The sequence below is a fragment of the Eulemur rufifrons genome, chromosome 6, assembly GCF_041146395.1.
Source record: "Eulemur rufifrons isolate Redbay chromosome 6, OSU_ERuf_1, whole genome shotgun sequence".
NCBI lineage: Eukaryota > Metazoa > Chordata > Mammalia > Primates > Lemuridae > Eulemur > Eulemur rufifrons.
Window position 1 is genome coordinate 37,485,691 of NC_090988.1, and position 14,704 is coordinate 37,500,394.

At 43.3% G+C, this 14,704-nt stretch overlaps 1 long non-coding RNA gene across 2 annotated transcripts in view; it reads left to right on the forward strand.

Moving 5' to 3' along the window:
* LOC138383927 (uncharacterized) overlaps positions 1 to 14,704 on the forward strand; it is a 57,909-nt gene that overhangs the window by 20,247 nt on the left and 22,958 nt on the right. The window lies entirely within an intron of this gene.

Consider the following 14,704-nt stretch of genomic DNA (forward strand, 5'->3'; position numbering starts at 1 on the left):
GGAGAAAAGAATTTTTAAAATTCCTGTTCCCTAGATTCCTTTTAGACGTTGCCATAACCATGTGCAGCCAGAGCTGACTTGTACTGACCACAACAAAGGGTGTTTATAAAGCACTTAGAATGGTGCCCGGCAGACAGTGAGAGCTCAATTAAGAGTTTGATTAAATGCGAGAACAAAACCAGTGGAATTGTGGTGGTCTTAACAAGGCAGGCATAGGGTAGGGGCCCCTGCCACTTCCTTCCTGGGCTCCCAGCTTTTGCACTGTGCTTGGGAGGTCTCATCCTGGAGCTGGCTTTGGAAGGGGTGGTCAGCACACACTGAGGCGCCCGCCTCTTTGTCAGCCCCCAGGGTTTGCAGGACTCTGAGCTACTGCGTTTTGTGTCTCTGATTCCTGCTCTTTCTTGGAAGAAAGGACTGTCTCATCGCCCAGGCCCAGATGAACCCTGCAGATGAGTGGAGGACTAATAAAACCTGGACCCAAGAAGAGGCTTCCATCGTCCGGCTATCGGGGGAGGAGGGCGGCGGCGAGGCAGGGAAGGCTAGTCTGACTTTCACTGGTAAAGAAATAGTTTTATTTCCTCTTAGTCAGCACACAATTGTGGAGTGGAGATCTCTAATTTTAGGATATTGCTCTGATGTAAATGGGTATGTTGATCTCTCTCCTTTCTAATTTTGTTCCCGCTAAACGTCTTTACTGCATAATTAGTACCTTATTATGTACTGGTGGTTCTTTACTGTCGGTACTTCACAATTCAGTGCCCAAATATTACGGCAGCTGTGGTGTAGAAAGAAGAAAGATCGCTGGACGTGGGTCTGAAGAGCAGGGCTTAGTGGTTGTGTGCGTAGGATTTTTACTTATTTAAGCTGCCCGATTCCCTTTCCTTCTTTTGGGACTGGCACCCCCCTTCTTCTGGGGTCCCACCTCTCTCCCATCCACTCTTGGGACCTGCCAGGCTTGGTTCTTGGTTCCCAGTGCCCCTTGACCTGACTGGGCCAGTCAGGGCTCTCCCAGAAATTATTTTTTTTTTATTAGGTAAAAGGAAGAATTTATTATGAGGACCTGGGTGTCCAAAGAGAATCCAAGGCAGTAATTGCAGCCATGTAATAAGGTGTTCAAATGGGGCCCTTCCCCACCTGTGTTCCTACAGACACTAGTACATGGATGTTCTGCACCAAAGTGAATGTGAAGTAGCCTCCTGTGTAGAAATTACAAAGGAAAAGCACAGACCGCTTTTACCGCTTTTGGATCAAGCCAGATCAAGTATTAAAGGGGGGTCAGACTGTAGAGGGGGGGAGGATTTGATGAATAGGTGTCTTTGGAGAGAGCTGCTGTCTGGCCTGTCGTTCCTGCCATCCTACCACCCCGGACAGGGCTGGGGAGAGGCGCAGAGCCACGAGTCTCCCGGAACTTTTGAACTGGAGGCCTGAGAGCCACCCCCACCCCCGGTGTGGCAGAGCCGGGGAGGCAGGCTCTGGAGCCCCGGTGACCCTGGTGTCCTGTCTGGAGGAGAAAGGTGGCCTGCGTGGGCTAGGAGGAAGCTGCAGACAGACAGAGGGAGAGTGTTCGTCTGGGAGTCCCCGCCTGCTCTTCCTTGTTGCAGTTTTCTTTTGCAGAGGTGTTTTGTAATTTATTACCAAGGGTTCTGAATATTAGACATGGTGACCTCCATCGACTCACTGAACTTCCCTTACTCTCATTTTTTCCCTCACGTACAATGGGGTACCAATAATCACCTCACAGCTACCGAGATGATCCAGTGAAATAATGTACATGAAAGCTTGGGAGGACTGTAATAGGAGGTAAGGAGGCTGTTAAAAATTTCGTGATTATTTTATGAACTACCTGACACTAATGATTCAATTGTTCTGAACATCTTTGCTTTCCTCACCATAAATTAAACATTCTTGCAGAAACAAATGATGCCATTAGCATGTTCTGTGCCGTTAGCATGTTCCTTTTTTTAATCACAAAGTTGCTTGACCTGATCTTTGTATTTGTAGAAAATGAATGAATGGCTCTTGATAAATTATGGCCTTTCTAAGCCTAAAAAAAGCTGTCTCTGAGGTGAGTCTTAATTATGTCCTGGGGAGCAGAGTATGGCCTTCCAAGTCAGATGGGCTGTTCTTCGTGTCTCTGTGCCAGGATTATGGTGCTCAGATTTTAGAGTGATTGCTTACTTATTTGGCTTTGGAGTTAAGTGCGTTGCGTTTGAATGCCAGTATTGCCACTTACTAAGCTGTGTTGCCTCTTTGTGCTTCAGTGTTGTCATCTGTAAAATGGGAATAATAATCCTAACCCTGCAGATTGGGGATTACAGGAGATGATGTGTTTAAAGTCTTTGGCTGTGTCTGGTATGTGGTAGGTGCTGAACAAATGCAGCTATTGTTACTAAAAATGGTGACTTCAGTAACCATTTGCAGCTAAAGGGTATGAGGCTAGAAAATACGAATTTGAATTTGGTATTTAGTGCCAACATCAATTAATATAAAAATCAGCCACTATTGGGTGTCTGCTGTGCATGGGGTGAGAGTGGAGTGGGTCAGAGGGTATGTAAACCATTCCTGTCTGCAGGGGAAATAAGTCATGTACATAGAGAAAGAAGAGGTGACATACAGGCAGTTGGGCTCTGGATGGCAGAGGATTGGAAATGTGGAGGCTTCCTGGAGAAGGCGTATAGGTGATGGGAAACATAGCAAGGGAAGTGATATCCACAGTTAAACATTTCGGGTGATCATTAGACCAAATTTTACGGATACATATGTATGTGTATAGCCTCATTTTTCCTGTTATTTTTCCTGTCTTCCTGATTTCTTCCCAGTCCTGCTTAGTGTTTCTGGTCATTATAATGAAGATCCACGTCTATTGCACATTCCAGAGTTTAACATTTTCTTTGCAGACTCATTTTTGCTGTGAAGCATTTGCTTTTTGTTGGCCCACATCCTTAAATGATGAGAATTCTCCGAACAGATTCTGCTTCCCTTCCTCCCATTTGCTCCCCCTCATTTTGATTTTCTGCACTGTAAATAGCCTTCTCAGGAGTTTTAGCATGTTGTGTCCTCTACATTCTTTGAGCAAATGTTTGTTGAGCACCTACTACAGGCAGCATGCAGGGCAGTGCACTAGGGAGGCCTGGAGTTGATAAAGCAGCTTGGTTAGTAGAGGAAACAGATGGGCAAACGGACTCTAATTAAATATGATTAGTACTTTATATTGGTCAGATAGGGAAAGACATTTGGCAGGAGCCCCAAATCCCTGAGTCCTCCGTGAGCCACTTGCTGCTGTGCTGGGTTCATGAAGGCTGTCCACCTCACTGAGCACAGTCTGGGCAAATGCATCCTTTGCTAATAACTGTGGTTCTGATGTGAAATCTCTCTGTATAGTGCCCTGCTTGGGAAAGTGTTTGAATGAAGGTTCCTTTTGTCACCTCCACCCAAATCCTTCTCCAGGCAGAAAGTCTAGACTGGAAGAGAAGGTTTAAACGGAGAAATCTAGTCTTCCTCTTCTTCTGCAGACTAAAACCTGCTCTTCCTCCTGGGTTCCCCATCTCAAAAATGGCACCATCATCAACCCAGAGGCTTGAGAGCATCTTTGGCACCCCCAGGTCCTCTACTTCTCTCCTCATTGCCATTGCCCAAGTCCAAGTTCATCTTCTCCAACCACAGGTCATGATTCAGGTTACTGGATTCTGAAATTTAGGGGGTCTTTCCGAGCATTTTAAAAAAAGGAAAGAGAAGTAGAATGGAAAGCATTAGAGTACGTTGCATGTAGTAAGGTTGAGTTTTATTTTGTGTATTTGTATATAATAACAGTTTTACAGAAAAAGGCTAACATTGCTAAGGGCTTCTATGTATATTGACTTATTTATCAACAACATATACAGTAGGTACCATTGTTATTATCCCTGTTTTACACAGAGGAAACTGAGGCTCAGAGAAGTTGAGAACCTGGCCCAGGTTTGCAGAGAATGCCAGGGCTCCAGCCCATGCTGGTGGCCTGCCTCTCATAGACTGTGTGTGCCTGTGTGCGTGCACGCACACACTTGTGTGTGTACTGGGTTGCAAAGTAAAGTGTCTTACTCTCTGGGTTGTGGTTAAAAAAAATGTTTGGAAGTTTCTGTTTCACAGACCTGTATATCCATTCTTATCTCTTCCAGACTTGGATACTACAGCCACAATAACCTTATAAAATGCAAATTGGATGAATATTCTTTATTGAGGGGTCCCCTGCTCTTAGGAGAGCGTAGATCTGTGTGGTCACAAGGCTCTGTGTCATCTGGTTTCTCTGTGCCTCTCAGGGGCCCCCATGCTCTTCCCACGCTGACTATACTCCTGCTCCACTGGCCTTTCAGCTTCTAGGTGTGCCAGGCTTTGAAAGACCTTGGGGCTTTTGTGTGTACTCCTGTGACCTCTCAGACTTAGGTAGGCTCTTTCATGACCTACTCCCATATAACCCTGTGCTGCAAGTTCATAGCACTTTACTATATCCATAAAGAAGCACAGTCATGTGTTGCTTAATGACAAGGATACTTTCTGCAAAATGTGTCATTAGGTAATTTCATCGTTGTGCAAACATAGAGTGTACTTACAAGAACCTAGATGGTATGGCCTACTATACACCTAGGCTATATAGCCTATTGCTACTAGGCTACAACCCTGTACAGCATGTTACCATACTGAGTACTGTAACACAATGGTGAGTATTTGTGTATCTGAACATATCTAAGCATGGAAATAGCACAGTAAAAATATGGTATAAAAGATAAAAAGTGATGCACCTGTATTATTATATTATTATATATTACCATGAATGGAGCTTGCAGGACTGGAAGTTGCTTTAGGTCAGTCACTGAGTGGTGAGTGAATGTGAAGGCCTAGGACATCACTGTGTAATTTTATATGACTGGCAGTGCTGTAGGTTTGTTTACACAAGCATCACCACAAACAAACACATGAGTAGTGCATTGTGCTACGATTTTATGATGACTGGGATGTCACTAGGCAGTAGGAATTTTTCAGTTCCATTATAATCTTATGGGACCACTGTCTATATGCAGTCCTTCGTTGATGGAAATGTCATTATGTGGCACATGACTGTACAGTAAGTCCTCATTTAATGTCATTGATGAGTTCTTGCAAACTGTGACTTTAAGTGAAATGACATAACAAAACCAATTTTACCAAATGCTAATTAATTGATATAAATGAGTCAAGTTCCTATGGCATATTTCTGGCACAAAAACATTACCAAACGTCTAAATGAAGACCCAAAACATTTCTAGTATTAAACATCGAAGTAAATGGGAGCTATACATACGTTTAAGAAAAATGAATAAGATCAAGTAAGATCATCATTTACCTATTTTTTTGTGGATCAGTGGGTGATGGCGGTCACCGTGGTGGTGGGTTAAGTTAAGGAATAAATGTTTGGAAAGTGAAAATTGTGAGAGGCAGCTCCCACTGCCACACAGTTCAAAAACAATCACAAATACAGCTGGCTTGCTGAGTACATTTTGTACCATACTGTTTGTTGTCATGCATTTGTGTGATTGTCCTACACCTAATGAATTTTTATTTGACAATAATTTGTATTCATCCATTTTGCAACCTGCTTATTCCAGTTCAGGGTCGCAGGTGTTTGGCGCCTCTCCCGACAGCTGTGGGCGTGAGGCAGGAACCCGCCCTGGACACCCACACACACCCACACTCACACCGGGACAGTTTAGACACGCTAGTTCACCTAGTGTGCACAACTTTGGGATGCTGGGGAAACCAGAGTACCTGGAGAAAACCCACACAGACTCGGGGAGAACATGCAAACTCCACAGTGACCCTGGCTGGGAATCGATTTTTTTTTCCCACCTCATCAACATTGTAACAAAACAATGTTGATTGAAAGGACATTATTGGAGGACGTGCTGTGGTTCCTGGGTCACTTAGGGCAGGGGCACAAAGGCTGGCCCACATCCTCAGCCCCGGGGCAGCTCCTGGCTCGGCTTCAGTGAATACTTACTGCTCCTTCCATTGGCTATGGGAGGTAGAGAAAGATTGTGACATGGGGGATAAATAGGATGTGAAAGGGACCTGGCAGAGCAGTGTTGGCTGTTCCAGAGGTGGCGGTTTGGTTTTTATTTTTATTATTATTATTTTTTATTTTTTTATTTTTTGAGACAGCATCTTGCTTTGTTGCCCGGGCTAGAGTGAGTGCCGAGGCGTCAGCCTAGCTCACAGCAACCTCAAACTCCTGGGCTTAAGCGATCCTCCTGCCTCAGCCTCCTGAGTAGCTGGGACTACAGGCATGTGCCACCATGCCCAGCTAATTTTTTCTATATATATTTTAGTTAGCCAGATAATTTCTTTCTATTTTTAGTAGAGGTGGGGTCTCGCTCTTGCTCAGGCTGGTCTCGAACTCCTGACCTTGAGCTATCCACCCACCTCGGCCTCCCAGAGTGCTAGGATTACAGGTGTGAGCCACCGCGCCCGGCCTTGGTTTTTATTTTATTATTATTTTTTTTAATCTCTTCTTACTGAGGGGCCTCCTCATGCTTGACAGGATGCCTTTGAGATGCATGCTGCTGGGCTTGGTTGGTCCAGGGCGGTTCTGTCCTCAGCTGAGCTGAGTGTATCCCCAGGCCAAAGCCATTCAAATTCCTTCTCTACTTTCACACATTGGTGATTTTAAAACCTTGGTATTTGACCTTGGAGAGCTTTCTGGCCTAGGTTAGTATGGTGACATCTCTAGATTCTGTTTTGGCCCTGAGGTGGTTACCACAGTGGTGATATTTGCAGCCTTCATTTATTGAGCATCTGCCCTATGCAGAACTGTGCTCAGTGTCCACGGTCTGTTCCTTCTCTCCCACCAGCCTTGTCACTAGGTGGTGGCCTCCCCATTTTACAGAAGAGGAAGCTGAGGCCCAGTGAGTTTGAGAAACTTGCCTAGGTCTTCCATTTGGAGTTCTCTATAGGATGCCTTTCTCATTTTTTTTAGTTACAACTACCCAGTTAATGGCTTTTTTTAAGCTCCTTGAGAGCAAGTTTTAATAGTTGTCTTTTGTCTATTTCATATGGTTTCTGTTCTTGATTGGTGTAACCCAACTTTTCCTAGGTGAGATAATTGCTCAGGAGGTCTGCTTGTCCAGGCTCTGCAGGGGTCTCCTTGGCTCTGGAGGTGATTCCTTCCTCAGTGGTGGAGGGCGTGCTGATTGGGGAGGGTCTGCGCTCTGGAAATAGTAGCTGATTTCCTCTCCTCGCTACTTCTTTTTATTTCTAAATGCTTCTGTTTGTCTTCTCTGGGCTGCATCCATTTTCCGTCTTTACTGCTGCAGTTTATTGCTCTTTGCTGACTCCTTTTATTTTTATTTTCCAGACTTGCCTGAAATGCGTCTTGATTTTGGCATCTTTAGAAGTTTAAAGCCCTGCACTTTGTTACTGATGATTTCCCTCAATTTGCAGAATTCCATTTGGTTGCGAGTCTATTTGGCAAGACTCTGCTTTTCTTCTTACTGCCATCATTAAATTTTAATATTTTTCTGTTCCTTCTCTTTTACAGAAATGTGTATTTCATTTTTTAGGTTGTAATAATGGACCTTCAATGCCCTGCAGTTTGACTTCCCATCGTACCTGCTTGTTTTGAGAATCACACGTTCACGGAGCAGAGGGCACTTTCATGGAGTCCTTGCTCTTTCTGAAAGGCAAATCTGTCCACACCATTTGGTGCTCGGCACCCCTCGTTGGCTCTTGTGCGATCAGTTCTGAACAGCCCTCATGGTGTGGAGACGTTGCTGCCCTCTTTCCACCTCAGCTTCCTGCCCCCACTACACTGGACCTAGACCAGCCGTTCTCAAACTTGTGGTTTCAGGACTCCTTTGTATAAGTCTTAAATATTAGTGAGACTCCCCGAAGACCTTTCATTATATAGATTGTGTCTAGCAGTATCTACTATATTAGAAATTGAAAAGACTTAAAAATATTTATTGAACTTGTTTAAATATAAGAATAAACCCATTACATGATAACATAGGTAACATTTTTACTGAAAAATAAATATTCCCAAAACAAAACATTTAGGGAGAAGAGTGACATTGTTTTACTTGATTCTAGATCTCTTTAATGTCTGCCCTAATAGAAGACAGCTGGGGTCTCATAAATGCTTTTGCATTTATTCTGTCGCAGTATGTTGTGTTGGTTGAACTATATGGGAAGAACCCTTGCCAGATATATAGTTGGAAAAGGGAGGAATATTCTAATAGCCTTTTCAATTAATTGTGGGCAGTCTTTGAAACTACTTCAGAATTTAACCGGTAATTTCTTAAAGGTTTGTTGCAACGTGGCATCTGAAACCACATTAGTGAACTTTTCATACTCTGTTACATTGAAGTCTGTCATGCGCTTTGGCCTATCATGCACTTTGAAAGGCTCTTTTATGCATCATTTTGTAACATCATGTATTAGTCAATTGGAAAATACCAAAATATCACATTTAATGTCATCACTTAGAAAAGTATCAAAATAACACATTTGTTAATGTCACTAACATTCTCATCCGAAAAGTCTTTAAGTATTGGGATGCTTTAAAACTCACAATGGTGGATACAAGTTTTATAAAATTTTAATTTTTGCTTCAAAGCTCAAATTTTCTCTTTAGCAAAAACACTGCCAGTTTTCCTTGAAATAACAGGCTCAACATATTCATTTTTGACAAAATGTTTATAAATACCCACATGTGAATAACCGTGGTTTTTCTGTCAGTCATTTTTTTCAAGTAAAAATGGTGTTCTGTGAAAAACAGCAGTTCCATCACCGAAGTGCTTTCTCTTCCTGACAACCATCATACTGTGGCTGCGGCAGCAGAAGTGTTATATAAGTGCTCACCATTTGGTCACATGGGGTATTAGAGATGTTTACTCAAGAGTTGATATTTAATAAGATTAATAATTTTTGCTGCTTCATCAAGGACATTGTTAGGTGAAATTGACTTTAAAAAGAACTGTGAGTGTGTGGCAGGGGAGGGTACGATGACTACAATATAGTGAGATGCCACTGCCTTGATGCTGAGTCACCTGCAGTGTTACCTGTTACCTGGCACTGCTTTTGTACCATCAGTGCAAATGTCGACACAGCTGAAGATTGTTTTGACTTTGCAGGACTGTTGGAAAGGGTCTTGGGCCACACTTTGAATACCACTGGTTAAGACCAAACTGCTCATCATTCATTGGCAGGCACTGGACTCTCTTGCTTCCTGTATCTTGGCTCATGCCCTTTCTGCCTGGAACACTCACCTTCACCGCCACTTCCTCTCCATCCTATGCACTTGGGCATGTACACGCACACCTACACATATGTATACATGTGTAGGTGTGTGTGTGTTCAGCTAATACTGGTTGTAATAATCATGTGTGCAGTGGTCTCTTCTAGTAGACTGTAGACTGTGAGCCAGGTTTCATGTTTATCTTGGTGGCAGGAGCACCAAGTACCGTGTCTGGCAAAGGTAATCACTCATTAAATGTTAGCTATCTTCATCACCATCATCATCATCTCAAGGGCTTAATAAATGGCTTTTGAACAAGCACAGAGTTTAGGTTAGTATTCCTAGGGCTTCCTTAGAACATTGGTTCTCTGTGATATCAGTAAGTGTTGATGAAAGGGTATCTTTGGTTAACTAGATTTGGGAATGCTCAAATAGGTTTTTAACTGAAGGACTTCCAAGATCCCTTATTGTATAATGTGCAGAATGAATCTTTAAAGGGAATGAGAGGCCACAGAATGTAATATTTCCCAAGCTGAATAGCTTGTGAACCTTTCCTTAGCATAACTCATAGGATTAGGTTCCTTGGAATTTTCCTTGGGAAATAATCATGTAGCCTGGCCTCTTCTTTTTTACGGATGAGGAAATTAATGACCTGTGTTCACACTTATTTTAACTTATACCTCATGTATTTAATGAGTACCTCTTAAAGTTAGACACTGCTAGATGTGAGAATACAGTGGCAAGTGAAACAAAAAACAGAGTTGGGGAAATGTTAATATACTCTTGATATGAAGTGGATGATTAAGTGAGAGCTACAACATCCATCAAGTAATCACTGGAAATGCAAGCGTTATGTGAATGTATGTAGGAAGGTACGCAGTGCTAAATCATTTGTTTTTTGTTAATACACTATTTATATGAATATGTTTAATGAAAGGACATGATGTTGATATAGTAAAATTGGCCTGTGGTCTTGTGACTGCCTGGACAGAAGATAGGAGGGTTTTGTGACAGAATAGCCTTGGAGTCAGGACTTTTTAAAGAAGATTTGGCCAGTGTTTAATTTGATGTTTCATTCTGTGAAGTCACCTAAAGAGAAATCAAACATTTACATATTTATTAACAGATGCTTTTGGTTCTTGGTGTTTGGCCACAGGCTTTGGGCTGGATGAGCTCTGGAAAGGCATAAAAATCTCCCATTCCCCCCTTATATGGGTCGATAGGCAGGAAAACATTTACCTTTTCAGGTTATTCTCTTGCTTCACAGCCTGAAACTTCTTTAGCCGCATCATGTTCCCGCCCAGAGTCTGAAAACTAACAGGCTTTCAAGAGACTGAGGGTTAAGGAGAGAGAATGGCATGCGTCTGGGTTGCTGCCTTTTCCAGTGTTGCTCTGAGATTGAATTAGGAACGTTCTCAGGGTTTTGGACCTCTTGATTTCTTTTTTTTTTTTTTTTGAGACAGAGTGTCACTTTGTTGCCCTGGCTAGAGTGAGTGCCGTGGCATCAGCCTAGCTCACAGCAACCTCAAACTCCTGGGCTTAAGCGATCCTACCGCCTCAGCCTCCCGAGTAGCTGGGACTACAGGCATGCGCCACCATGCCCGGCTAATTTTTATATTTTTAGTTGGCCAGATAATTTCTTTCTATTTTTAGTAGAGACGGGGTCTCGCTCTTGCTCAGGCTGGTCTCAAACTCCCGACCTCAAGCGATCCACCCGCCTCGGCCTCCCAGAGTGCTAGGATTACAGACGTGAGCCACCAAGCCCGGCCTGGACCTCTTGATTTCTAATCTTTTTTGATTGAGTTAGAGTTGCGGAAATACCATGAATTGCTAATTAAAAAATAACTTTCTTTTCTTTGTAAAAATAATTCATACTAATTGTAGAAATTTGGGAAAATATCAAAAGGCATAATGCTAAAAATTACTCATAATTGTACTATTCAGAGATAATCACTACAAATATTTTGTATTTGCATGTATTTTCGTATGCCTAATTAAGATCATTGTGTACAAATTTTGATTTCTACTTTTTCCATGTAACATATGAATACTTTTTCTTGTGTTGAGAGCTGCACAGAATAGGGACTTGTATTAGTTTCCTATTATGCTGTAATAAATTTCCACAAACTTGAGTGGCTTGAAACAACAGAAATTTATTTTTTCATTGTTCTGGAGGCCAGAAGTTTGAAATCAAGGGTATAGGCAGGTTTGTGCTCTGTTTGGGGGCTCCAGGAGAGAATCTGTTCCTTGCCCTCCCGGCTTCTGGTGGCTGAGTGGCTGCTAGCATTCCTTGGCATGAGGTTCCATCCCTCCATTATCTGCCTTGGTTTTCACATCACTTGTGTATGTGTATGCGAGAAATCAACCGCTCTTACAAGGACGCTTACATTTAGGTCCCACCCAGATATTCAAGGATATCTCTTTCATCAAGATTCTTAAATCACATCTGCAAAGACCCTTTTTACGTGTAAGGTAAAGTTTCCAGGTCTCAGGGTTAGGATCTGACATCTTTGGGGCCATTATTCAGCCTCCCCCGGGGTTTAACAGCGTGGACCCTGGAGCTAGACTGTGTGGGCTCAAATCCCAGTGCTATCTTTTACTAGCATGATGACCTTGAGCAAGTATGTTAACTCTTGGTGCCTCCACTTTCTGATACGTAAAATGGGAATGACAGTACCTACCTCGAGTTGGTATGAGGATTAAAAGGATTAATATACATAAAATGCCTAAAAAGCTTAGGATAATGCCTGGCCTGTGTAAGGGTTAGCTGCTGTTATAGTAGTTGTTATTTTTATTAACAATTCTTTGCAAAATGCTTTTTTAATAGCTGCATAAGATTTTCTTTATGAATCTACCATAATTTATCTAATTGTTTCCTTTTGTTGGCTGTTTCTTTCCAATTTTTTATCTCATATGTAACTGCCATAGATATCATTGAGCATTAAGTTTTTTCTACTTCAGATTCATTCCCTAGTGTAGAGTTCTGGAAATGGAATTGCAACATCAGAGGTTGTGTACAATTTTAAGCCACTTAATAAGAATTGGCTATATTGCTTCCCAGAAAGACTATGCCTGTTATACTCCTACCACTAGTTAAGTGGTGAAAGTGCCTGTTTTACCATGGCCATACCTATTATTGAGTGTTATCCTTTTAAACATTCTTAGATATTTTGACAGAGTCTGGCCTTTAAGGTTGAAATGTAACAGCAAGGAGATGCGAAATATTGTGGTTTCTTTAGTAAGGCATATTCTGGCAAGGCAAGAAAACCTTTCATTGAAAATGAAATCTTTACCTTATCAAGTATCCAAGTACCTTCTCCATTCTGTTATGAAGCCTGGAAACTTCACGAGTGTTTTTAAGGTTAAGGGGAGGAGTGTGGAGGGAGAGGATATGTCAATAGCAGGGCAATGCTAGGTGTGCAGGGATTTCAATAACACAGTTTTGCTTCTGTCCTCAAACTTGAACATTTCAAACTCTGATCATTTGATGGGATGAAGGAGACACACTGGAACAGAAAACATACCAGTTTAATCACGGTACCGCTAAAGCCACGTGAGGGACAGGAGGATGGGGTGGGGAGGGGGCAGCTCCTGCACTGCCTGCCAGATGAGCTGGCAGACCAGCTCTGGGAAGGGCCGAGGGAACAGTCTGCAGCTGCACCTTGCACCCCTGCCACCTGCTAGCCTGCTTTCCTTTCCTGGGGGTGCCGTTTGCTGTCTGGTCCTGCCCAGCACAGGCCTCTGGGCTGTAGAGGAAGAGCAGGAGTGTAGGGTGTGTCTGCTCAAAGGGACCTATTACATCAGAGGTCATCTGGTCCACTGCTGCTCAGGCTATTTGGAAACACAAGGTGATTGTTGTTTTTTCCTCGGTGGGTAACTGACGTGAATGTACAGTGTACACCATGTGTAGCTAGTCCCACATGAATTCAGCAGTACCCAAGCCCGTTGTAGTGGGCCAAATGGTAGCCCCAAAGACATACTATGTCCTAATCCCTGGGACCTATAAATGCTGCCTTAATTGAAAAAAGGGGTTTTGCAGATGAGATTAAATAAGGATCTTGAGTTGAGGAGATCATCCTGGATTATTTGGTAGGCCCTAGGTGCCATCACAAATGTTCTTACCAGAGAAAAGCAGAGGGAGATTTGACACCCACAGGAGAAGTCAATGTGAAGATGGAGGCAGATATTGGAATGATGTGGCCACAAGCCAAGGAATGCCCACAGCCACCATACGCTGGAAGGGGCAAGAGACGGATTCTCCCCTAGAGCTTCCAGAGGGAGCATGGCATTGGTCGTCCCTTCTTTTCAGACTTCTGACTCTTGGAACTGAGAAAAAATTTCTGCTGTTTTAAGCCTTCCAGTTTGTGGTAGTTTGTTGCAGCAGCCTCAGGAAACTCATACATACACCAGTCTGTGCCCTGTTCGGAGTAGTTCCACTGATCATGTGCTTGACTGTGTAGCAGTGGCTATCATATTGCTATCACAGCTTCTAAGGACGTACTCTTAATTTCTGTACTTGCCTGGTTATGAACTGGCAGCAGGGCTGGAGGAATGCACTGGTTTGCAGACCACCCTGTGAGTACCACTGGTCTAGTCTCCCTCCCCTGTCTTATGGATGAGGAAACCGGGGCCTACAGAGAGGAAGTGGTAGGGCTGGATTAGAGCAACAGGTATCTCTGCTGCCTGGAATCGACAGGCAGGCCGGGAGCCGGGCGGGCAGACAGGAGGGCTGCCCCTCGTCTGTTCTGCAGGCCAGCCGCTGTCCCTGTCGTTGTTCGTACCCTGCTGAGTGAAGGCTGATGCTCCAGTGAGCCCCTGGAGTGCCAAGCTGCTCAGAAGCCCAGAAACCAGGGAAAACCTGTGGACCTCTGCTGTAGCTAATGAGCCAGTAGCAGCAAGCAAGGGACCCTGTCAAGGATAGAGGTTATGGCCTGCTGTCAACTTAATTTCTAGCTGACGTTTTAGTCTTTGTGGTTTAGGACATATTTTCTTTCCGGAGCCCAATTTTAACTGTATGTTTTCTAAATGATAATTATCTCTTAGAGATTATGGACAAGACTAAAGTCACCTTGACTCTCAACGCTGCTTAAATAAAGTCCAGACTCCTTAACTTGGCATTCGTGGCTCCTGAAGAACCGACTCCCTTCTCCTTTCCAGTTCTGCCTCCCCACCCTCCCCCGTCCTTTTAGGTAGTCTGTGAACCTCACCAAAATCATTGCTCCCTGGTAGAGGAGGTTAGAAGAGGCTAGGTTCATGATTCCCTTTAGTAGGTGAGTTCTTGATCAACCAACATAACCAATGGAAAAACATGGCAAGGATAGAGGTTGGGCATAAATCTTTGAAGCTCTCAGGAAAAAAAAAAATGTTTATATTCATTAAATAGAATAAAAAGGCAGCCAGTACTAATCACTTACACGTGAGCAAAGTCATCTCAGACCATCTAATTGAGCCACCAGGTGA